The following is a 25,782-nucleotide window of genomic DNA, read 5'->3' as shown; positions in this document are numbered from 1 at the left end:
GGAGATCTTTCATGGATAGTGTTGTCGGTTCCAGATAAGGTGACGTTGGATCTTTTTCCAATCCCTCCCATTCCTGGTAAAAGAGAGATTTCTCCTCCTTACTACCTCCTTCCATTGAGCTTTCCTTACGATTGCCTTCTGCCAAGAATAATCTCCTCGAGGAGACTACAATTGTCTTTATTTATTTCTATTACTATGGACTGTAATCTTTAACGACCACTTGGGATCAACTTTTGAACATCTTTATTATTATTATTATTATTATTATTATTATTATTAGTATTATTATATATTTATTTATAGACTTAAATCTAACGTAAACTAGCTAACCATCATTTTTTCTTTTTAAACATGGTTTAAAGTTGATTCCTTGATTCACGGTAAAGTAACTTTGCGTTCTTACTGTCAGATTTGTCGGTTTGTTTTTATCTAGGAGCATTTTATTTTGTTTAAGTAGTGTAAGATAGATTTTATTTATCACAAGGGTAAGACCATCTTCGGTGTAATGGAAGACATTTGGTTTTCCAATAACTCTAGTCATATTGGTGTTCTTTCCTCAATAATTCTATAGATGTTCAATCTTCCTTCCTCGGTCTATACTAAGGTAAAATTGGACACTTGAAGAGTTGTATTGATTTTGGGTATTTACAAGACTCAAGCCAAAAGTGAAATTCTCAAAGGCTTAGGAAGGAAAATTTATTATTATAAATTTTTACTCTGATGATGAAATTAATTAAATCTTATGTTTTTCCTTGATTCATTCATTTGAAAGCGTTTAAACATATCCTACTTACCTATATATATGTGTTAGCCGGTTTAACGTGCAATGCTAGTTATTAATTAATTCACTTAATTAGTATCTACACTTATAATATTAAGACCTATTCTAATGTAATTTAGTACACTATCCAGCAGTACCTTACGTTTATAACTCCTAATCCTATCATGTATCCATACCATAAAAATTATAAATTCAACAAATCAATGACAAGTAATAGTTGAGACTGTATCAAACATGTTTATAGAATTGAAGTTCACTCAAAACAACCATGAATCCTTACACTGATACCATAAAACAATGACAAGTAGTATTTGTTCATCATGTGAATTATGAAATCATGATCAGCCCTATACTAGACATAATGTATGTAAATTCCACATAGACTAATAACCAAAGATAATATCATGTGAAAATCAATAGCAAAAGATTGACTTCATTTACCTAATTAATTTATAATTCATTTCAATAAATAATTAAACATATACGCATTGTAATGCCAAAGTAATTAATTTTCACTTGCTCATTCGATACACGTACTAAAAACTAGATGAGCTCACTCCCCAAAGCCCCAAAATCATTGATCTGATATCATTAATGTAACATCCCATAATCTCACACTTGATAATTCATAGTTGATATATATATATGTATATATATATATATATATATATATGTATATATATATATATATATATATATATATATATATATATAAATATGTATATATATATATATATAAATATATGTATATATTTGCTCTTTAGTAGGACTCCATCTTTTATATCCGATCTTGTCTTAAACTTCCAAATTCCTTACATTTTTGTTCATTTTTCTAAGGGGCAAAAGTGAAGGAATATTATGTTGGTGTCAAAGAGGGCTTATACAATTAGTCTTCTTTTAACTGATATTGTCCATAAGTCCAGTCTAGATGTAATTCTCTGGTCTTCACAAAGGATCTTACTAGATCTAAGTCCGAAAAATTTATATTCATAATTTATTTAAGTTAAGTTAATTTTTAGGGTTAATAGTATTGTTCTACCTATCATACCTTCAAACGAAGGGAGATTAACAATGATTTTCAGCTTATAAAACCCATTATTAGTTTATCAGTATATATATAAAGAGAGGTGAGAGTAGTGAAATAACAAAGCAGACAAACAAGTATAACAAGAACAAGTAACAAACGTAAATGTAAAAAGAAACATGGATTAAAAGAAAGCATCCCAAATTCTCACATTGGATAATTCATAATTTATATATTGTAACATTACATTTACGGTAACATCCCGTAATCTCACCCTTTAAAATTTCCTAGTTGATATAAGTCTATACATGTAAAAATGTTCTAATTATAATTCTTCTACTTCTCCCTTCCTTGGCACTGAGTGAGGCAACATTCCTTCATCTGCTCCCGTATAACGAATTATACGATCATCGCACATACCCAAACAAAACAAACACAAACAAGTAGGGTGAGCTAACATGCAACAAATCATTTATAAAACATATATAATTACCTTGATATAAACATCATATAATAATTATGTTCGACACTCTCATACCACAATTCCTATTAGACACTCGTCTCACAATACCCAATAGACACCACAATACCCAATAGACACTCATCCGGATGATACGTTGATGAGCGGTCACGGGAGGTTATGCACTTGTAATGACTTCTACTTCTTTTTTTTTTTTTTTTTTTTTTTACAAATACACTTTCAAAATACTTCATACCATTCACAAGGTTAATCCCCTCACTATGTCCAAAACCGGCACATAGACCAGGACCTCCTGCTCCTCTCACCACATAATTCATCCCTCTCTAGTTGAGACTAGATGATTATTAGAGTATCAGGATAACCTCCAACTACGGGACCCTCAACATCAACATATACACAAATACCATAACATTTACTTAATCTCTCCACAAGACTCATACCATACTAATATTCCTCAACTCACATTATACCCTTACAAAATCTCCCCATAATACTCATATCATGTTCAGACGCATAAAATGCAATAATCACAATTATAATTCATAATTTCATATCTACCACAATAACATGAATTAATCAAACATTTCCATTCCAACAACATATATTGCATAATAATTTAACAGTACAAAATCTGTTCAATAGGATTTAAGTTAAAAACTTGTCGAGTAGACTTCCAGGAAAGAGAGGTGCGTCACAATGGACAACTTAAGTACCAAGTCTTTCCTTAGCCAAAGTGTTCCTCAACTAGTTTTTAACAAATTTCTTATTTACAGATTCAAAACAACAGCATATAATATTAACACCGAAATTTAATATAGATATAAAAAAAAATATAGAAATTAAGCAATATTGAGATCCCTGAGAAGATATGAAATTAATATCTCTAAATCGGTAACTCCGATTTCAAATCTGAATGGTCACAATAATTCACTATTTGTTATAAACTACATATTAAAATTTCAGGTTGATCCAACGGTTAACTAGATAGATATTGAGGTTTTACCGAGGTAACTCAGGTGCAGAATTTTAAGTGGTTTTCGGTTATACTCAAAATGCGAAACTAATTTCCCTAATCACAGACATTTAATTACAAATCTGAACGGTCAAAATGACTTAATATTTCTTATGAATTACATACTAAATTTTGGGCTCAATCTAACGGTAGATGAAATATATATGAAATTTGTACCATGATAGCTTAAGAACAACAATACAGTGTTCATCCGATTGTTTCACACTTTCGAAATTTCTTTCTCTAAACATAGACCTTCAATTACAAATCCGATCGGTCAAATTGCATTAATATGTCCTAAGAATCATATATCAAATTTTGAGGTTGATCTAACGGTTAAATAGGTCAAAATCTATATTTTTACCGAGACAACTTAGTAACAGAACTACAGGGTGACTAATTTACTCAAACTTGCAGTATTTATTTCTCCAAGTACAGACTTCTATTTTCAAATCCGAACGGTCAAAGTTTAGTAATAGGTCTTAGGATTCACATACTAAAATTTTAGCTAAATCCAACGGTGAAAACAATTAATAGAAAATTTTCACAACAGTAACTCGAAAATAAGAAATTATAATAATGAAAACTAAATTTATATAAGTGAATAGATAACTACCATTACCAAAATTTTAACATACTCATAACTCATATTCATTATCATAACATGGATAAAAAAAATCATATACAAGAAGGATTAGCTCCCCTACCTCTATTCCAGACTTAATCTCCTGCTCCGAATTTGTTTCCCCGAAACCCTTCAGAACCTCTACTCTTCTTGCAACTAAAAATTTCTCCCTAACTCTTTCTTCTCTATTTCTCAAGCTCTCACTTGATTCCTCTTTTCTTGGTGCAAAATACCCTTCCCTCCCATGGCTATTTATAGTAAAAAAAAATTTACTATTCATTAATATTTTAATATTATTTATTATTTTAATATTATTTAAAAATAATATTTCAATCATTTTCTCACCAAATCTGATCCTAATTTCTACCTACTACTTTCTTCCATGCTAAGGAATCTTAATGCTGAAAATTTATTTTTACTATTTACTTTTTACTATTTACTATTTACTTTTTACTATTCCATTTAAAAAATTTTACTAAATAAGTTACCAAAAATTTGAACCTCTCCTTCTAAAATTACTATAATTTTATATCCAAAATTTACAATTTTCTATCCATTAAAATTATTATTACTAATAAAATACTAAAATTTACTATTATATATATATATATATATATTTTTATGAATCTTACATTCTCCCCAACAACAAAAATTTTCGTCCTCGAAAATTCGAAAATAAAATTTTTTAATTTAATACTCATCTGAACGCATTCAAGTAGAAAAGTCTCACACTCATAACCTGAATCATTTCTCTACTTATTTTGTGCATAAAATTTCTAGCATCTCAAATTGAAATGTACTCACAAAATTAAAATCATAAATCTTCCAAACACTCTTACTTTTCACTTTTAGCCCTATCACAACCATCATTAAACCTACCTCACTAGTCTCAAAACAATCCATTAATGTTTTAAAAGAACTCATCACTCATAAACTATTAATCCCAAGATTAGAGAAAACTTTTCATTCCTACTATAATCAGAAAGTGATTCTCCTTAGAGATCCTTATTTAAGACTTCTATGACGCTCTAAAACTCTAAGAATCATTCTTTTAAAACATTAATGGATTATTTTGAGACTAGTTAGGTAGGTTTAATGATGGTTGTGATAGGGCTAAAGTAAGAGTATTTGGAAGGTTTATGATTTTAATTTTTGTGAGTACATTTCAATTTGAGATGCTAGAAATTTTATGCACAAAATAAGTAGAGAAATGATTCAGGTTATGAGTGTGAGACTTTTCTACTTGAATGCGTTCAGATGAGTATTAAATTAAAAAATTTTATTTTCGAATTTTCGAGGACGAAAATTTTTGTTGTTGGGGAGAATGTAAGATTCATAAAAATATATATATATATATATATATATATATATATATATATATTTATATATATAGTAGTAAATTTTAGTATTTTATTAGTAATAATAATTTTAATGGATAGAAAATTGTAAATTTTGGATATAAAATTATAGTAATTTTAGAAGGAGAGGTTCAAATTTTTGGTAACTTTAAAATTTTTTTTATGGAATAGTAAAAAGTAAATAGTAAATAGTAAAAATAAATTTTCAGCATTAAGATTCCTTAGCATGGAAGAAAGTAGTAGGTAGAAATTAGGATCAGATTTGGTGAGAAAATGATTGAAATATTATTTTTAAATAATATTAAAATAATAAATAATATTAAAATATTAATGAATAGTAAATTTTTTTTACTATAAATAGCCATGGGAGGGAAGGGTATTTTGCACCAAGAAAAGAGGAATCAAGTGAGAGCTTGAGAAATAGAGAAGAAAGAGTTAGGGAGAAATTTTTAGTTGCAAGAAGAGTAGAGGTTCTGAAGGGTTTCGGGGAAACAAATTCGGAGCAGGAGATTAAGTCTGGAATAGAGGTAGGGGAGCTAATCCTTCTTGTATATGATTTTTTTTATCCATGTTATGATAATGAATATGAGTTATGAGTATGTTAAAATTTTGGTAATGGTAGTTATCTATTCACTTATATAAATTTAGTTTTCATTATTATAATTTCTTATTTTCGAGTTACTGTTGTGAAAATTTTCTATTAATTGTTTTCACCGTTGGATTTAGCTAAAATTTTAGTATGTGAATCCTAAGACCTATTACTAAACTTTGACCGTTCGGATTTGAAAATAGAAGTCTGTACCTGGAGAAATAAATACTGCAAGTTTGAGTAAATTAGTCACCCTGTAGTTCTGTTACTAAGTTGTCTCGGTAAAAATATAGATTTTGACCTATTTAACCGTTAGATCAACCTCAAAATTTGATATATGATTCTTAGGACATATTAATACAATTTGACCGATCGGATTTGTAATTGAAGGTCTATGTTTAGAGAAAGAAATTTCGAAAGTGTGAAACAATCGGATGAACACTGTATTGTTGTTCTTAAGCTATCATGGTACAAATTTCATATATATTTCATCTACCGTTAGATTGAGCCCAAAATTTAGTATGTAATTCATAAGACATATTAAGTCATTTTGACCGTTCAGATTTGTAATTAAATGTCTGTGATTAGGGAAATTAGTTTCGCATTTTGAGTATAACCGAAAACCACTTAAAATTCTGCACCTGAGTTACCTCGGTAAAACCTCAATATCTATCTAGTTAACCGTTGGATCAACCTGAAATTTTAATATGTAGTTTATAACAAATAGGGAATTATTGTGACCATTCAGATTTGAAATCGGAGTTACAGATTTAGAGATATTAATTTCATATCTTCTCAGGGATCTCAATATTGCTTAATTTCTATATTTTTTTTTATATCTATATTAAATTTCGGTGTTAATATTATATGCTGTTGTTTTGAATCTGTAAATAAGAAATTTGTTAAAAACTAGTTGAGGAACACTTTGGCTAAGGAAAGACTTGGTACTTAAGTTGTCCATTGTGACGCACCTCTCTTTCCTGGAAGTCTACTCGACAAGTTTTTAACTTAAATCCTATTGAACAGATTTTGTACTGTTAAATTATTATGCAATATATGTTGTTGGAATGGAAATGTTTGATTAATTCATGTTATTGTGGTAGATATGAAATTATGAATTATAATTGTGATTATTGCATTTTATGCGTCTGAACATGATATGAGTATTATGGGGAGATTTTGTAAGGGTATAATGTGAGTTGAGGAATATTAGTATGGTATGAGTCTTGTGGAGAGATTAAGTAAATGTTATGGTATTTGTGTATATGTTGATGTTGAGGGTCCCGTAGTTGGAGGTTATCCTGATACTCTAATAATCATCTAGTCTCAAGTAGAGAGGGATGAATTATGTGGTGAGAGGAGCAGGAGGTCCTGGTCTATGTGCCGGTTTTGGACATAGTGAGGGGATTAACCTTGTGAATGGTATGAAGTATTTTGAAAGTGTATTTGTAAAAAAAAAAAAAAAAAAAAAAAAAGAAGTAGAAGTCATTACAAGTGCATAACCTCCCGTGACCGCTCATCAACGTATCATCCGGATGAGTGTCTATTGGGTATTGTGGTGTCTATTGGGTATTGTGAGACGAGTGTCTAATAGGAATTGTGGTATGAGAGTGTCGAACATAATTATTATATGATGTTTATATCAAGGTAATTATATATGTTTTATAAATGATTTGTTGCATGTTAGCTCACCCTACTTGTTTGTGTTTGTTTTGTTTGGGTATGTGCGATGATCGTATAATTCGTTATACGGGAGCAGATGAAGGAATGTCGTCTGAAACAATACCAAGGAAGAAAGAGATCGAAGAATAAGTTAGAAGAATTCAAGTTATATTTAGGAGTTTATAGTTGAAATCTGAGTTTAAAATATATCAACTGTGAATATTTAAGTGTGAGATTACGGGATGTTACCGTAAATGTAATGTTACAATATATAAATTATGAATTATCCAATGTGAGATATTGGGATGTTACATGTAATAAAACGAAAGATCGGAGAGGATGAAACACTTACACGGATGTGAAAAACGAAAGGCACGGACGCTCCTCACAGAACTAGGACACTCTCGAAGAACGCTCAGGCAGAGCAAACTCACGTTGAAACTCGAAGTGTCGCTCAACGCGTAAGAAAGCTCTATTTATAGCCAAACATTTTTTACTGTAGCAACAGTTCCGGTTGTTGCTACCAGTAGTGAATGGTATCGGTTAAAAAAAGTAAAAAATAAAAAAATTTAATAATAATATTGGTATATGTGAGGAGTATAGGAAATCATTGGATAAATTTCTTGTGTATGGTATTTTGATTTGTGAAAGGGCTATTTTTGTAATATTTAAAAAAAATTATATATATATACACACATATGTATATATATTATACTGTCATAAATTTTCTTGAAGTATAGAATTTTCGAGGTAGAAAATTTTTGTTGTTGGGGAGAATGTAAGACCCATGAAAACTATTTACCTTAATAATAATTTTATTACTAGTAGTAATAAATTTATTTGTAAATGGAAAATATAATAAGTTTATGAAATGTGGAAAGATTAATAAGAAATTTTGGTAGCTTAATTGGTAGAAAATTTTTGTGTTAGGTTCAAACTCTTTTATACCTTTTTGTAAAAAAAAAGTAAAATTAAATTTAAAATATTGATAATGGAGAAAGCATTCATATTTGAAGTCATTATTAAGGAATCCATTATGAATCCATTATGTAAGTGGTGAATCCATTATATAAGTGATGAAATTAAAATAATAAATAATATTTAGAAAAAAATGATGAATAGTAAGATTTTTGGACTATAAATAGCCATGAGGGAGGCTATTTTGCACAAAAAGAGAGTAAGAATCAAGTGAGAAACCTTGAGAAATAGAGAAGAAAGAGTTAGGAAGAAATATTTTTAGTTGCAAAAAGAGTAGAGGCTCTGGAGGATTTTCGGGGAAAACAAATTTGGAGCAAGAGAAGTTTGGAATAGAGGTAGGAGAGCTAATCCTTCTTATACATGATTTTGATACATGTTATGATCATGAATATGAGTTATGAACATGTTAAAATTTTGGTAATGGTAGTTATCTATTCAATTGTATAAATTTAGTTTTCATGATTATAATTTTCTTATTTTCGAATTACTGGAGTGAAACCTACCTTTTAATTATTTTTACCATTGGATTTAGCTAAAAGTTTAATATATGAATCCTAAGACCTATTTCTTCACTTTGACCGTTCGGATCATTAATTAGAAGTCTGTACTTGGAGAAATAAATCCTGCATGTTTGAGTAAATTAATTACCCTTGTAGTTTTGTTATTGAGTTCTCTCGGTAAAATATAGATTCTGACCTATTTGACCGTTAGATCAACCTGAAAATTTGATATATGATTTCTAAGATATATTAATACACTTTGACCATTCGGATTTGTAATTAGAAGCCTGTACTTGGAGAAATAAATCCTGCATGTTTGAGTAAATTAATTACCCTTGTAGTTCTGTTACTGAGTTCTCTCGGTAAAATATAGATTTTGACGGGTTCTGTTACCTCCGATTTCAAATCTGAACGGTCAAAGTAATTAACTATGTGTTAGAAACTACATATTAAAATTTCCGGTTGATCCAACGGTTAACTAGATAGATATTGAGGTTTTACCGAGGTAACTCAGGGACAAAATTTTAAGTGGTTTTCGGTTATACTCAAAATGCGGAACGAATTCCTCTAAGCACAGACATCTAATTACAAATCTGAACGGTCAAGATGACTTAATATGTCTTATGAATTACATACTAAAGTTTGAGCTCAATCTTAACTGTAAATGAAATATATATGAAGTTTTTACAATGATAACTTAAGGACAGAAATATATTGTTCATCAGATAGACTTCGAATTACAATCGGTCAAAGTGTAGTAATATATCGTAAAAATCATATATCCAATTTTCAGGTTGATCTAACGGTCAAATAGGTCAGAATCTATATTTTACCGAGAGAACTCAGTAAGAGAACTATAGGGGTAATTAATTTACTCAAACATGCAGGATTTATTTCTCCAAATACAGACTTCTAATTAATGATCCGAACGGTCAAAGTGAAGAAATAGGTCTTAGGATTCATATATTAAACTTTTAGCTAAATCCAATGGTAAAAATAATTAAAAGGAAGGTTTTACCATAGTAATTTGAAAATAAGAAAATTATAATCATGAAAACTAAATTTATACAATTGAATAGATAACTACCATTACCAAAATTTTAACATGTTCATAACTCATATTCATGATCATAAAATGTATAAAAATCATATATAATAAGGATTAGCTCCCTTACCTCTATTCCAGACTTCTCTTGCTCCGAATTCATTTTCCCAAAAAATCCTCCAGAGCCTTTACTCTTCTTGCAACTAAAAAATTTCTTCCTAACTCTTTCTTCTCTATTTCTCAAGGTTTCTCACTTGATTCTTACTCTCTTTGTGCAAAATAGCCTCCCCCTCATGACTATTTATAGTCCAAAAATTTTACTATTCATCATTTTTTTCTAAATATTATTTATTATTTTATTTTCACCACTTATATAATGGATTCACCACTTACATAATGGATTTACCACTTACATAATGACTTCAAATATGAATGTTTTCTCCATTATCAATATTTTAAATTTAATTTTACTTATATATTTTTTTTTTACAAAAATGGTATAAAGGAGTTTGAACCTAACACCAAAATTTTCTACCAATTAAGCTACCAAAATTTCTTATTAATCTTTTCACATTTTATAAACTTATTATATTTTCCATTCACAAAGAAATTTATTACTACTAGTAATAAAATTGTTATTATTAAGGTAAATATTTTTCATGGGTCTTACATTCTCCCCAACAACAAAAATTTTCGACCTCGAAAATTCTATACTTCAAGAAAATATATGATAGTACAATATATATACATATGTGTGTATATATATATAATTTTTTTTTAAATATTACAAAAATAGCCTTTTCACAAATCAAAATACCATACACAAGAAATTTATCCAATGATTTCCTATACTCCTCACGTATACCAATATTATTATTAATTTTTTTTAACCGATACTATTCACAACCGGTAGCAACAACCGGAACTGTTGCTACAGTAAAAATGTTTGGCTATAAATAAAGCTTTCCTTCGCGTTGAGCGACACTTCGAGTTTCAACGTGAGTTTGCTCTGCCTGAGCGTTCTTCGAGAGTGTCCTTCGAGAGTGTCCTAGTTCTGTGAGGAGAGTCTGTGCCTTTCATTTTTCGTATCCGTGTAAGTATTTCATCCTCTCCGATCTTTCGTTTTATTACTTCTTTCTCTTAAGCTTTCTTTTAATCCATGTTCTTTTATATTCGTTCTTTGTTCTGGTTCTACTCGTTTGTCTGCTTTGTTATTTCACTACTCTCACCTCTTTTTTTTTTATATATATATACTGATAAACTAATAATGGTTTATATAAGCTGAAAAATCATTGTTAATCTCCCTTCGTTTGAAGGTATGATGAGTAGAACAATACTACTAACCCAAAAATTAACTTAACTTAAATAAATCATGAATATAAATTATTTGGACTTAGATCTAGTAAGATCCTTTGCGAGGACCGGACAATTACATCTAGACTGGACTTATGGACAATATCAGTTAAAAGAAGACTAATTGTATAAGCCCTCTTTGACACCAACATAATATTCCTTCACTTTTGCCCTTAGAAAAATGAACAAAAATGTAAGGAATTTGGAAAGCTTAATATGTAGCTGCGGGTCTTTGAGCTGAGCAAAGGAGTTTCAAGGTAAGGGGAGCTAACTCAACTTAATTTCTAGAATTTTTGTGGTTGTGAGTATGGTTCAAATTGCTTGATTTTGATGTAGGAGAGCTAATCCTTCTTATATATGATTTTTATACATGTTTGAGTAAATTAATTACCCCTATAATTTGGTTACTGAGTCCTCTCGGTAAAATTAGATTCTTACCTATTTGACCGTTAGATCAACTTGAAAATTTGATATATGATTCTTAGGATATATTACTACACTTTGACCGTTCGGATTTGTAATTAGAAGTCTGTACTTGGAGAAATAAATCCTGCATGTTTGAGTAAATTAATTATCCCTGTAGTTCTGTTACTGAGTTCTCTCGGTAAAATATAGATCCTGACCTATTTGACCGTTAGATCAATCTGAAAATTTGATATATGATTCTTAGGATATATTACTACACTTTGACCGTTCGGATTTGTAATTGGAAGTCTATGTTTTAAGAAAGTAATTTTGAAGGTTTGAAAAATCTGATGAACACTATATTTCTGTTCTTAAGTTATCATGGTAAAAACTTACAGGTCTTCATCTTCATCGGGAAATATTAGCTTTTTCCCACCGCAATCTAAGAGGATACGATTAGCGGCTAACCAATCCATTCCCAAAACTACCTCTAGCCCCTGTAGAGGTAAGCAAATAAGGTTCACTTTGAACCTGCGTCCCTCGACCTCAATAGGACATCTAGGACACACATTAGATGTCTTAACTAACCCAGCTGCTAGTGTAGACACCACTAGATCGCATGGAAGCTCTCTGATAACTAAACTAAGCCTCTCCATACAAGCCTTCGACACAAAGGAATGTGTCGCCCCCGAGTCAAACAACGTCACACACGAAGCTCCAAATAATAAGCAACTGCTAACAATCAAATTACCTGCACTACCTGCCTCAACTCCAGTCAATGCGTAGACTCTCCCTACTACCTGTGGTCGGTTACCACCTCTCTGGATAGATCTTTCAGCCTGGCGTGGTTGCGGTCCTTCCCTTCTAGTAGTAGGACAGTCTTTGGCATAATGTCCCTCTTGCCTGCAGATGTTACACTTCCTATACCCTTCTAGTTGAGGGCACACAACCTGGAGGTGTGGTCCACCACACTTGAAGCATCTCACGGGATTGACAAAGCTGGATTGCCCCGATGACTGAGAGGAAAAACCCCTGGACCCAGATGAAGTAGGTCTAGAGAAAGGGGTACTCCTAGAATTGGAGCCTCCCCTGGATATCATAGGTCCACCAACCCTCAGTGGTTGGCTCTGTTGTCTCTAAGGCCCCTCAGATTCCTTCTTAGTCTTCTCCATGTCACGAGCCATCTCCACTAGAGCAGGAAACTCTCTGATGCGTAACCCCTTCACAAGTAGCTTGATATCACCTCTCAAGCCGTTCTCAAATTTCCTGCATTGCTACTCTTCATCTACCGCCATAGTGTTGAAGCGGAGCAGATGTTTGAAACAATCAGCATATTCTGATGCTGTTTTGTTGCCCTGTACCAGCTCCAGAAATTCCACTTCTTTGACAAATCTGACACTGTCAGGGAAGTACTCCGTGTAAAACTTGACCCTAAACATCTCCCAGGTAATAGGAGTCTCACTCCTTTCCAATATTATCCTCATGCTGCTCCACCAGTGGCCAGCTTCCCCGGTCAATAGATACTGGGTGTAGGCCAGTTTCCTCTCATCAGAACACCCCTTAGCCTCACAGATTCTTTCCATGTCCCTAAACTAATGATAAGCTTCGTCAGGGCTGCATTTTGCAGTGAATCGGGCTGGATGATGTTGGAGAAAGCTCTCCAGACTCCACTCTTGGACAATAATAGTAGAGGAAGAAGCACCTGGAATGGTCCTGTCACTAGTCAGCACTTCTATGAGTTGCCTTTGAGTGTTCTCAGATGACACTCTTGCATTCTCAGCAGCTACCCTAGCGGCTTCCAGATTTTGTAAGGCTATGGTGTTTTGTTGAACCAGTGCAGCATTCTGTTGTTGTAACGCCTGAAGCACCGCATTTAACATTTGGTTAGAGTCAGACAGATCGACCTGTGGGGGAGGAGGAGGAATCCTAGGTGCCATCTTCTGTTCACACATAAAGGAAAGACCCTCAGTCTAACTCAAACACACAAGAACACCCAGCTTGAACATGATTAAGAGTACACAAGCATAAGCAGGGCACACACATACCCTACAAGATTTCCTAAGGACAGAAACTGCTCTGATACCATTAATGTGACGTCCCAAAATATATATAGAAAGCATATATAATAAAGACGTCATCATTTATTAATATAGGAAAGCAGTCAAGAGTAATTTAAGGATTACAATCATCCTTAGAATAGCATGGAATTGAAAACTAGAGTATTAGGGTTTCTCCCTAGAAATTACATAAAATTTAAAAGTTTAAATGCACAAAAGTTCTTCAAAGCTAGCTAATAAAAGCTAGCGAATCTAAGCTGCAGCGTTGTCGTCCCCATCAAGTACTGTTTCCAAAGTATCCTCCTTGCCATCTGCTCCCACCCAAGTGGGTGATCATCGCACATACCCAAACACAAACACAAACAAGTAAGGGTGAGCTAAACATAAAAAGCATGTTATTCAACCTCACACGATATGTAAAAATCACTCAAACATGGTAAAATGACATCACAAGACTCGTTGCTTTATAGACCGACTCGTCCGGACTTAGAATGATAGTCAAGCTATGGCGGGTCTTGCACTCGTGGTGGCTTATGAAACTTGGGCTCCCCCACCCTACCACACTCACGAGGTTAGTTCGTTATCACTCACCTTAGATCATACTGGAAGCACCCAAGACTAGGACCTCCTGCTACTCCTCACCACATGGTTCAATCCTCTCTACATGAGAAGAAAGACCATTGGAGTTTCAGGATGACCCCCAAGACTGAGCTCCTACTTTCATTCTAAACACTACCAGGGCACCACCATGTATCCTCTCCTTGAGGATCATGGAATTACGTCCATGAACCATACTGTCACTTTAAAACTTAACCCAAGACATGAATAACCAGATACCATCATATTATCATAGTGAATCTAACATATCTCATACATTCACATACTTCCCACATAAATCACATCATTATAGTTCACAACCATGTTCAGATGCATAAATTCAAATCCAATAAAATCCAATCATCGCAGAAATCATACAAACTAACTTACAGGGACCATCGACTGCCCCCACAGGCTAAGCACGCTTAACCACGGAGTTCTTATGAGTCAGGCTATCAAAAAGCAAATGTATTTGGTGATATGAGTAGTCAAATCAATTCCTTTAAGCTATCATTCAACTGCATAGTCCCATACCTACACAGTCTCTAGATCCCTCTCATTCCGGTGTATGTTCGATTCATCCATGTGCCCCTTCCACTGGAAGCTTGCCAGGAGCCGCTCCTTGTCAGTGCCCCCTGCACCATGCCTCTTGCACCCGCGATCACTCCCCGCCCTCGTCAGTGCTCGGGTATCACATGCCCACCAGCTTCCGCAAGGTTCGTCCTCGAACCACACCATACTGGGAGAGGCTAGGCTCTGATACCACTAAATGTAACACCCTAAAAATTAAACATCTCACACACAAAATTATTTCATTAATAATATAAACATCGTACAGTATTACAATCATCCATTTAGGAGTAACATAGTTCACACTGGAAATACATATTTTTTTAAAACATCATTAAAACACTCCTAATTTTTTTTTTTAAACTACTCTTCATTTTTCTGCTGCTTCCTCCTTCACTTGTATTGGTTCGGACGTCGTTCCAGCATCTGCTCCCGTATAACATAAACGTTATACGATCATCGCAAAATAAGATTTTCCGGCACAAACAAACAAGTAAGGGTGAGCTACCAGGCAAAATTCAAAGAAAAGCATTACACTATTATTATACGTAATACATTCACCATAGATTTTTGTAACATGCAATTATCATACTAGACTCTATTATCCGGATATAATGTTGATGGAAGTCTCGGGTGGTCATGCACTTGTGGTGACATCCTACTACTCTCACCATATAACACATCCTTCTCTAATTGAGACTGGACAATTATTAGAGTTTTAGAATAACCACCAACAACAGGACCCTCAACATCAACATATACACTAATACCATACCATTATAGAGTCTCTCCCCGAGACTCATACTATATTTCAAATGCATAATTTCATATCAAACATCATAAAATACATTGATAATAGAATTCATACAAGATAATTATAAACAAATTAATAATCATAAAATATTACTATAATTGGTCAGAGAAGAATCAAGTATTTGACAATCATAAAAAAATACTCTTAATATAAAATTTTTTGGGGAAACAAGAAGTTGAATCTGGCAGAGCCGATTAGACAACTTCCCATCCTTCCAAAAATACAATATAAATAAATAAGGAAAACAAAAAAATCTGGGGAAACAAGAAGTTGAATCTGGCAGAGCTGGTTAGACAACTTCTCATCCTTTCAAAAATACAATATAAATAAATAAGGAAAGCAATAAAAAGTTTGGGGAAACAAGAAGTTGAATCTGGCAAGACCGGTTAGACAACTTCTCATCCTTCCAAAATACAATATAAATAAATAAGGAAAGCCGTAAAAAGTTTGGGGAAACAAGAAGTTGAATCTGGCAAGGCCGGTTAGACAACTTCTCATCCTTCCAAAATACAATATAAATAAATAAAGAAAGCCGTAAAAAGTTTGGGGAAACAAGAAGTTGAATCTGGCAAGGCCGGTTAGACAACTTCTCATCCTTCCAAAAATACAATATAAATAAATAAGGAAAGCCGTAAAAAGTTTGGGAAAACAAGAAATTGAATCTGGCAAGGCTGGTTAGACAACTTCTCATCCTTCCAAAAATACAATATAAATAAATAAGGAAAGCCGTAAAAAGTTTAGGGAAACAAGAAGTTGAATCTGGCAAAGCCGGTTAGACAACTTCTCATCCTTCCAACAATACAAAAGAAGCAACTAATAACATACAAATAGCATAACATAATCAATATCGCATTTTACAACTATCAAACTTGGATCTCCTCACATAAGCATGTTCTTATTCAAAATTCAGAGCATACTGAAACAAAATGCTTCATATTCAAGATTTAAGATCAAACAAAAGCAAAATATTACATATTCAAGACTCAGGATAATACAAAACTAAAACTTAAGAGTAACTCCCCTTACCTCTATTCCAGACTTAATTTTCTCCTTAGAAACCGTTCTCCGAAAACTTCCAGAATTTTCCCCTTGCAACTAGAATTTCCTCCAACTCTCTTCTCTAAAAATTTCTCTCAATTTTTGGTGCAAATTTTCAGCCTCTCCCCCCTTGGCTATTTATAGCAAAAAAATTTACTATTCATTTTTACTATTCATTTTAACTATTCATTTTTCTATTCATTTTACTATTACAAAAATAATTTTTTATTCACAATTTGATGAATTCTAATCTCTTATGACTCAAGGCAACGTGGAATACTTATCCCTTCCACAAATTACATGTTTTTTACTATTCACTTTTTATTATTCACAATTTACTATTCACTTTTTACTTTTTTTTTTTAATCTAGTATCTGAATTACAAATATTTTCAAGGGTCTTACATTTGTCATTTTGCAATCATATTTATATATATATATATATATATATATATATATATATATATATATATATTTATTATTATCATTATTATTATTATTATTATTATTATTTATTGGACTTTACAAAATGACAAATGTAAGACCCTTGAAAATATTTGTAATTCAGATACTAGATTAAAAAAGAATGTAAATGTAAAAAGTGAATAGTAAATTGTGAATAGTAAAAAAAAAATATAATTTGTGGAAGGGATAAGTATTCCACGTTGCCTTGAGTCATGAGAGATCAGAATTCATCAAATTGTGAATAAAAAATTATTTTTGTAATAGTAAAATGAATAGAAAAATGAATAGTTAAAATGAATAGTAAAAATGAATAGTAAATTTTTTTACTATAAATAGCCAAGGGGGAAGCTGAAAATTTACACCAAAAATTGAGAGAAATTTTGTGAGAAGAGAGTTGGAGGAAATTCTAGTTGCAAGGGAAAAATTCTGGAAGTTTTCGGAGAACGGTTTCTAAGGAGAAGATTAAGTCTGGAATAGAGGTAAGGGGAGTTACTCTTAAGTTTTTGTTTTGTATTATCTTGAGTCTTGAATATGTAATATTTTGCTTTTGTTTGATCTTAAATCTTGAATATGAAGCATTTTGTTTCTGTATGAATTTTGAATAAGAACATGCTTCGGTGAGGAGATCCAAGTTTGATAGTTGTAAAATGCGATATTGATTATGTTATGCTATTTGTATGTTATTAGTTGCTTCTTTTATATTGTTGGAAGGATGAGAAGTTGTCTAACCGGCTTTGCCAGATTCAACTTCTTGTTTCCCCAAACTTTTTACGGCTTTCCTTATTCATTTATATTGTATTTTTGGAAGAATGAGAAGTTGTCTAACCGGCTTTGCCAGATTCAACTTCTTGTTTCCCCAAAGTTTTTACGGGTTTCCTTATTTATTTATATTGTATTTTTGGAAGGATGAGAAGTTGTCTAACCGGCTTTGCCAGATTCAACTTCTTGTTTCCCCAAACTTTTTACGGCTTTCCTTATTTATTTATATTGTATTTTTGGAAGGATGAGAAGTTGTCTAACCGGCCTTGCCAGATTCAACTTCTTGTTTCCCTAAACTTTTTACGGCTTTCCTTATTTATTTATATTGTATTTTGGAAGGATGAGAAGTTGTTTAACCGGCCTTGCTAGATTCAACTTCTTGTTTTCCCAAACTTTTTATTGCTTTCCTTATTTATTTATATTGTATTTTTGGAAGGATGGGAAGTTGTCTAACCGGCTCTGCCAGATTCAACTTCTTGTTTCCCCAAGAATTTTTATATTAAGTTTATTTTTTTATGATTGTCAAATACCTTATTTTTCTCTGACCAATTATAGTAATATTTTAGGATTGTTAATTTGTTTATAATTATCTTGTATGAATTCTATTATCAATGTATTTTATGATGTTTGATATGAAATTATGCATTTGAAATATAGTATGAGTCTTAGGGAGAGAGTCTATAATGGTATGGTATTAATGTATATGTTGATGTTGAGGGTCTTGTTGTTGGTGGTTATTCTAAAAGTCTAATAATTGTCCAGTCTCAATTAGAGAAGGATGTGTTATATGGTGAGAGTAGTAGGAGGTCCTAGTCTATGTTCATAGACGTTAATGGACTAATCTTGTGGGTGATGTGATATATTATATTTGGCCATAACTGTGTTGTAGATGTCACCACTAGTGCATGACCACCCGAGACTTCCATCAACATTATATCCGGATAATAGAGTCTAGTATGATAATTGCATCTTACAAGAATCTATGGTGAATGTATTACGTATAATAATAGTGTAATGCTTTTCTTTGAATTTTGCCTGGTAGCTCACCCTTACTTGTTTGTTTGTGCCGAAAAATCTTATTTTGCGATGATCGTATAACGTTTATGTTATACGGGAGCAGATGTTGGAACGACGTCCGAACCAATACAAGTGAAGGAGGAAGCAGCAGAAAAATGAAGAGTAGTTTAAAAAAAAAAAAATTTAGGAGTGTTTTAATGATGTTTTAAAAAAAAATATGTAATTCCAGTGTGAACTATGTTTCTCCTAAATGGATGATTGTAATACTGTACGATGTTTATATTATTAATGAAATAATTTTGTGTGTGAGATGTTTAATTTTTGGAGTGTTACATTTAGTGGTATCAGAGCCTAGCCTCTCCTAGTAGGGTGTGGTTCGAGGACGAACCAGACGGAAGCTGGTGGGCAGGTGACACCCGGGCACTGACGAGGGCGGGGAGTGATCGTCGGTGCAAGAGGCATGGTGCAGGGGGCACTAACAAGGAGCGGCTCCTGACAGGCTTCCAGTGGAAGGGGCACATGGATTAATCGAACATACACCGGAATGAGAGGGATCTAGAGACTGTGTAGGTATGAGTAGGGATGGCAACGGGTCGGGTCGGGCACGGATAGTGCCTACCCGTAACCCGACCCGTTGGGTAAAATTGTACCCGCTACCCGCCCCGCTACCCGTTGGATACCCGCCTTAAAAAAACCCGCGGATTTTTTTCTACCCGCGGGTACCCGTTGGATACCCGTTTTCAATCCGCAAATATTTAAAAAAAAAATATTTTATAAGTTTTTTAATGAAAAAATTCAAATTAAATTGCAAAAAAAATGCAAATAATATTTAAAATATATATCCAAGAAAAGTCAATGGATAAGTAAATAAAAGTTAAAACTTAAATTCAAATTAATACAAATTCATTCAAATTAGTACAAATTAAAACTTAAATTCAAATAATTGTTCTAAAAATAACACTTCAAGATTTATGTTTGTTCTCCCACATCTTCATTTTGGCCACTTAATTCCTGAAACAAATAAATACAAATAAAGTCATCAATCAATGACAAAGTGACACTATTAATAAAATTAGATTACAATATTATAAACAAAACTACTAACATCATCATCAATTATCTCCTCTAGTATTGTATTAAGCTTCATGTTATCCACTTTCAATTTTGAAGAACCTGAAAAAGGAAAATAAATTCATTTGTCATAGCCAATCATTTGAATGAATATAAATATGTAATTTGAATTGTTCATTTAATTACCTTGTATGTCACTCCATAGCCAATCTTGAACACACATCAATGCCTCTAAAGTGTCTGGGTGTAATCTACTCCGATGTGGAGTAAGAAATCGACCACCGGTACTAAAAGAAGACTCCGATGTTGATCAACATAAGTTACTCAGTACTACTGCTACGTTTTCAGGGGGTATAATGTAGAATCCAAATAATCATATTGACGGTCCAGATATCAAATGCGAAACAAAGTCTTGGATAATAAAAATACTCTTCAAATTTAAAATATGGGGAGTAAAGTTTAAATTATAGTAAACTATTTTCATATTAAAATACTTTTGTAGAATATTTTTAAAATAATTAATTGACGTTAGAAAAATTTAAAGTCGTGAGTTCAGATACAAAATCTAATAAAGTAAAAATAAAAACATAACATAAAATTTTAATGCTTAACTTAATTTATTATTAGACAAACATTATTATAAATAAAAATAATAAAGCAACAACATTATCCACAATCTGATGAGAAAAATCCATTTCAGGGGAGGATGAATAACAATATTATTATTAGAAATTTTTGAAGGATGACAAATTCAGGGACACTCTCGTACCTGAGGGTTTGTTTGGAGAATAGTTTGCAAAAGAAAGAGATAGTCAAGTATTGAGCCCTGTAGCCCAAAAGTAAGAGCTGCAATTCATAAATAAAAGCATATCAAAATATTTTAGTGGAACTTATCCCCCCAAAGAATATCAACAATAAGTCCAATAGTAAATAACACCTATGCAAAGAATCTAAGCAACAGTATGAGATCAAAATATGCAATGAAAAAAGATGATCTTGTTATTGAACTATTTAAGATTTGTTGCTGGCTTAAAATTGAATTTGGCTGGGGTACTCTTCGAAAACTTTCGGTTTCTTTAGGAGGGAATTAATCCCCAAATAGACATGCAGTAAACTGGCAGTCAAAATTACTAAAGAACTTCACATTTGATTCTAAATAATTGGCATTGTCTGTCAACATTGAGCACTCTACTGGAAGATTTTGTCAACACTAAATATTCTACACGAGGAAAGAAAAAACTGACCATAAATAGCTTGTAACTTATCTATGTAGATAACCATAACTACACATGCAGAAATATATTGAACACACACACTTAAAGCTACGCCAATGTTTTGAGAACTAGACCACACTGACTACACATTCCAGTCATGAATTGGTCCGATCAAGTCTAGAATTAGTAGCAGAAAACAGAGAAACTGGTCAAACTATTTGAATTGGCCTCAGTCTGACAAGTTGAACCAGCTCAGAGCTTGTTTATAAAATGCACCAAAAGGGAGGAGTGTACCAAACATGTATCCCATAAATTTTAATACGAAACTTCAACAACTAGACCATTGCTGTGGAGTTCAATAGAATTAGAATGTGTTTCAACATTATTGTCAGCAATCTTATTAGTTATTGTCAAAAGTAGTTATAATGTTTATGAAATATTTTTAGATCCAAAACCACATAATCTAGGCAAAGAAACCATAAAAGTATCAAAGAAACCAGTCAATTAAAATAGTCTAGGCAATAAGCAAACCACATATTATTCACTGAAAGCTGAGGACTGGCACAAACAATGAGTAAAAAAACCAGTCAGTAATCATCTAGCCTGATCTAAATATCAATTTTTGACTCACTACAGGATTCGACACCATCAAGCATAAATAATTACAAAAACATTGTACTGTGCACATATACGAGAATTAATAAACTTTGAGTTTGTAATGTGGAATTGATTACATACTGATGTACCAGCAGGTTTATCCAAAACTACATAGGATTCCGCCACAGCTATGATCCTTGATCTCCAGTCAATCTCATAACACCTAAAAAAGGCTCTAAAATGTCAAATAACATATTCCCAAAAATAATCTAAAATGTAAATTCATTCCAACAAACTCTCTGAGTGTACCTAGGAAAGCGTTTGGGTGCACATGGACTCGCAAATACGTTCCAGGCTCAACAAATTGATCCGCGTGAGTTATACAGAAAGCCTCTCGAACAATTTTGCCTTTGATAGAAGCTCTTTGGCGCAATACCGAAGGTTTCGTTACTTCTTTGTATACCCTAATTTGTTCTTCAGTAGCCGCTGGTGAAGGTTGTGGATAAACAAGAGCGTAGTATATAGCTCCAAATATGCTTACAAAGGGGGAAGTTCCAGAGCCTTCGCACGCGACAACAGTAAGAAAGAAAGTTAGGGTTTGAACAACTAACAGCGGAGAGTATACGAAACTAAAAAAACTTAGCAGGATAAAATTGTAATTTCATCTCTCAAACGGGTAGCGGGTACCCGCAAGTACGGATAGGGTGATACCCGAACCCGACCCGTTAACAAGCGGGTATTAAAATACCCGTTACCCGCTACCCGCGGATACCTCTTACCCGCGGATACTTAATACCCGTAGCGGATTTTACCCGCGGATACCCGCGGGTACGGATTTTTCTGCCATCCCTAGGTATGAGACTATGCAGTTGAATGATAGCTTAAAGGAATTGATTTGACTACTCATATCACCAAATGCATTTGCTTTTTGATAGCCTGACTCATAAGAACTCCATGGTTAAGCGTGCTTAGCCTGGAGTAATTTGGGATGGGTGACCTTCCGGGAAGTTTTCCCGGAAAGTGTGCGAGTGAGGACAAAGCACACTGGAAAGCCTCGTGGTGATCTGTGGGGGCAGTCGATGGTCCTTGTAAAAGGAAGGTTTTACCACAGTAATTCGAAAATAAGAAAATTATAATTATGAAAATTAAATTTATACAAATGAATAGATAACTACCATTACCAAAATTTTAGCATGTTCATAACTCATATTCATGATCATAACATGTATAAAAATCATATATAAGAAGGATAAGCTCCCCTATCTCTATTCCAGCCTTAATTTCCTACTTAGAAATTGTTTTCCGAAAACTTCCAGAATTTCTCATTTGCAACTAGAATTTCCTCTAACTCGCTTCTCTCAAAATTTTTCTAAATTTTTGGTGTAAGTTTCAGCTTTCCTCATGCTATTTATAGGCTAAGATTTGACACTATTTAGGTTTTTATATATATATATATATATATATATATATATATATATATATATATATATTATAATATTTTAAATAAAATTAAATCCCATGAAAGTTGTTCCCCCTTAACTCCACTTCTGAAAGTAGTTTTGTCTTTTTCTTTTTTTTTTAAAATACTATTTTATATAAAAAAAAAATAATATTTTGACTTTACCACCAAAAGTGTCTTGCTCACCATTTCACTTTTGAAAGGTTCTTTGTCATTTTGCAATCATATATATATATATCTGGACTTTACAAAATTTCCCAACAACAAAAATTTTCGACCTCGAAAATTCAATACATCAAGGAAATAGTTGAGGGTATAATTGTTTCATTCTTTCTTCTGGTTCCCATGTAGAGTCACCCGTTCTACCATCCCATATGACTTTGACCAAACTGACGGTTTTGCCTCTAAGCCACTTGTTCTGGCTCCCCTCAATTCTTACTAGTTGTACCTCCATGGATAGATCTTCTCTGACACTGACATCTTCAGCTTCTAGTACATGAGACGGATTCAATAGATATTTCCTAAGTTGTGAAACGTGAAAGACTGGATGAAAGTTAGCCAGTCGGGGTGGCATGGCTATCTCATACGCTACCGGTCCTATGCACCGTAAAATCTGGTAAGGACTAAGATACCTAAGAGATAGTTTCCTAGCACGAATGGCTCTTCCTACACCAGTAGTAAGAGTCACTCGGAGGAACACATGATCCCCAACGACAAACTCCAACGGCCTTCGTCTCCGATCAGCATAGGACTTCTGCCTATTCTGAGATGCTTGCATCCTCTCCTGTATAAGCTTCACCTTCTCTGTGGTCTGCTGAACTAGTTCTGGTCCCGTCAACACTGCCTCTCCATCCTGAAACCAACAAAGAGGTGTTCTGCAGCGCCTCCCATATAATGCTTCAAACGGTGCTATACCGATGCTGGCCTGATAACTGTTGTTGTAGGTGAATTCTACCAACGACAACACCTCATCCCAAGCACCCAAGTGATCCAAGACACACGTCCTTAGCAAGTCTTCTAGTGACTGGATCGTCCTTTCTGACTGACCATCTGTCTGGGGATGGTAAGCTGAGCTCATTTGCAATCTGCTGCCCATCTCTCTTTGAAGCATCTGCCAGAATCTAGAAGTAAAGCGAGGATCTCTGTCCGATATGATGCTAGAAGGAATGCCGTGTAGTCTCGCGATCTCAATGACATACAGTTGTGCCAACTTCGTCATAGACATCCTTAATTTGATTGTCAAGAAATGAGCACTCTTGGTCAACCTGTCTACAATTACCCAAATAGCATCATGACCCTTAACAGTGCATGGTAAATGGGTAACGAAGTCCATGGCTATGCTATCCCATTTCCACTCCGGAATCTCCAACTGTTGCAATAAGCCTTCCTTGATGTATTGAATTTTCGAGGTTGAAAATTTTTTATTGGGGAAAATTGTAAAGTCCAAATATATATATATATGATTGCAAAATGACAAAGAACCTTTCAAAAGTGAAATGGTGAGCAAGACACTTTTGGTGGTGAAGTCAAAATATTATTATTTTTCATATAAAATAGTATTTTTTTTTTAAAAAAAAGAAAAAGACAAAACTAATTTCAGAAGTTGAGTTAAGGGGAAACAACTTTCGGTAATGGGATTTAATTTTATTTAAAATATTATAATATATATATATATATATAACCTAAATAGTGTCAAATCTTAGCTTATAAATAGCAAGCATGGGAAAGGCTGAAACTTGCACCAACAATTTAGAAAAATTTTGAGAGAAGAGAGTTGGAGGAAATTCTAGTTGCAAAAGGGAAATTCTGGAAGTTTTCGGGGAACAATTTCTAAGCAGGAGATTAAGGCTGGAACAGAGGTAGGGAAGCTAATCCTTCTAATATATGATTTTTATACATGTTATGATAATGAATATGAGTTATGAACATGTTAAAATTTTGGTAATGGTAGTTATCTATTCATTTGTATAAATTTAGTTTTCATGATTATAATTTTCTTATTTTCGAATTACTGTGGTAAAACCTTCCTTTTAATTGTTTTTACCATTGGATTTAGCTAAAAATTTAATATATGAATCCTAAGACCTATTTCTTCACTTTGACCGTTCGGATCATCAATTAGAAGTCTCTACTTGGAGAAATAAATTCTGCATGTTTGAGTAAATTAATTAGCCCTATAATTTGGTTACTGAGTCCTCACGGTAAAATATAGATTCTGACCTATTTGACTGTTAGATCAACCTGAAAATTGGATATATTATTCCTAAGATATATTACTACACTTTGACCGACCGGATTTGTAATTGGAAGTC

At 33.0% G+C, this 25,782-nt stretch overlaps 2 long non-coding RNA genes across 11 annotated transcripts in view; one reads left to right on the top strand and one right to left on the bottom strand.

Moving 5' to 3' along the window:
• Positions 1-25,782, top strand: part of LOC148201712 (uncharacterized) — a 46,568-nt gene that overhangs the window by 10,372 nt on the left and 10,414 nt on the right. The window contains exon 3 of one of the 9 annotated variants that reach the window (XR_015784709.1): positions 19,233-19,250. The exons of 3 other annotated variants lie outside the window; for them this stretch is intronic. This is a non-coding gene — a long non-coding RNA (uncharacterized LOC148201712). Of the gene's footprint in view, positions 1-4; positions 301-7,629; positions 10,089-11,585; positions 11,604-19,232; positions 19,251-25,782 lie in introns of those variants that run through there. 5 more of the 9 variants (XR_015784710.1, XR_015784707.1, XR_015784705.1 and 2 more) reach the window with 5 other exon arrangements.
• Positions 19,971-22,910, bottom strand: LOC148201713 (uncharacterized). Of its 2 annotated transcripts, none has more exons than XR_015784712.1 (6): positions 22,321-22,910; positions 22,153-22,234; positions 20,970-21,046; positions 20,387-20,533; positions 20,235-20,302; positions 19,971-20,140 (listed from the first exon to the last, which is right to left on the bottom strand). It is a non-coding gene; the product is annotated as an uncharacterized LOC148201713 (long non-coding RNA). The 2 variants fall into 2 exon arrangements; XR_015784711.1 differs by having other exon boundaries at positions 20,387-20,487; positions 22,321-22,870.

This window comes from Vigna umbellata, chromosome 3 (assembly GCF_029865625.1).
Source record: "Vigna umbellata cultivar VRB3 chromosome 3, Vumbellata_1.0, whole genome shotgun sequence".
NCBI classification, from domain to species: Eukaryota; Viridiplantae; Streptophyta; class Magnoliopsida; order Fabales; family Fabaceae; genus Vigna; species Vigna umbellata.
Note: the sequence above shows the minus strand (reverse complement) of the source record. Positions and strands in the feature narration are given on the sequence as shown.